Source organism: Anabrus simplex, chromosome 2, assembly GCF_040414725.1.
Source record: "Anabrus simplex isolate iqAnaSimp1 chromosome 2, ASM4041472v1, whole genome shotgun sequence".
In the NCBI taxonomy this organism is placed as follows: Eukaryota; Metazoa; Arthropoda; class Insecta; order Orthoptera; family Tettigoniidae; genus Anabrus; species Anabrus simplex.
In genome coordinates this window covers 659484610-659486281 of record NC_090266.1, presented here as the reverse complement: position 1 = coordinate 659486281, position 1672 = coordinate 659484610, and positions in this window count along the sequence as shown.

Genomic DNA, 1672 nt, shown 5'->3' with positions numbered 1-1672 from the left:
ATTTCTTGTCTCTTCCTCGTTATCTCCCCTTAACCGAATATCATTAACCCCTAACACTTCCAGATGCATCCTCTTTGCTGACTAAGCCATTAATATTTTCTTTCTTCCATAAGCCTCATTAATATTGATAGCCCCATCAAATTCCATTTCATTCACCAAGTTGTTTCCAAGGAGACCCTCTCTTTTCAAATTGGCGTGGATTCCCATAGGTCCGAGGCTTACTTAAAATGTTCTGAGTGTGCTCGGTGAAAATTCTGTGAAGCAGGATGCTACCCTACTTGTACACAGTCCAAGTGAGGATCTCTCCTCTAATGGGTTAGGGACCACTGGTGGATTGCATAGTCCTAGGCTCTTGAGCACAAGGAGGGGCATGACTCGGAATATGTCCGAGATGCCCACTTCCATTCCATAGTAACTAGTATCCCAACTCTCAGGACCACTTACTAGGCCACTCAGCCATTGCCCATGGTTCATGCACTAGAATGTGACTACAGTAACCCACACCATGAACCATCATGGAATAAATAGAAGAAAAAGAAAAAAATCACACTAGCTTCATGTCAGGAAGTACAATGAATTGCATTTGGAGCTCAAAGTGTGCCCAACGTTCCATCTGGTCGATAAAACAATCCTGGCCTTTTACAAATTTTGCACAAAGCGTATTGTACACATGCTGAAACTTTGGTGGCAATACTTGTGTATGCATCAGGAGCCATACCATGGTTGAGCTTTCACAACAGTAACTACAGACACCACATATTTACAAGCAACTCTGCAATAAGAGGAGCTCATTTCTTCCAAGAAAGTTGCTTGACCTGTGCATGCATCTAGGTCATGCAGTTAGACATGAGAACCAGAAATATAGGTAATAAAAGAAAGAAACAAGTGGCAAATCAAGTCATGTTATTCTGGTGAGTGTTACAATAAAAAACAGTATTATGACAATTAATATTTAAACACTTAAGTTGTAATTTTCCTGAGTTTTATTAGGAATAAGAATAAAAATTTAAGGTACATTTGTTTTGTTGCCCATTTATTTGTGTTATGTTGTCGAACCCATGATTATATTAGAATTAACTGCATTTCTTTCATGTGTAAATATCTACGTTTGTGTCTGTACACTGGTTGAAGACTCCTCTTTGATTCACTAATCTCAGCTAGTCCTACCCTTACAGGAGTGGAAGCACAGAGCACAGACTGACTGATATATGGAAAAAATCAGATGCTTCGTATCAGCATTAAAGGGGAACAACAACATCAAGTTTCAGGTTCAGGTTCAGTCATCCCCTACGCCAGAAACTATGCTGTTAACCACATTTCATGAAAATTAAGAGATCAAGTTGGCAAGTGTCTCTTGATGGATGTGAAGGTGATGATTATTGTAATTTTCTTCAAGTGGATACAAAGATTTCAAGAGTTAGTAAAGGTTATAAAAATAATAGTGAGAACAGAAGATGAACAAAAACGTCCAGCCCATGGTGAACAGGTAGTTTACCTGCCCCTTATCTTGAGGACCTAGGTTCGATTCCCAACTTATCTTAATAATCTTAATCCTGGACTGAGAGCGAGACCAACTGAGAAGCTGTCTGATATGACAGGCAGCAGGCCTCATCAGAAAAGCATAGCAATATGACCAAGGATGTTAACAGACTGACCATGTGGCACACACATA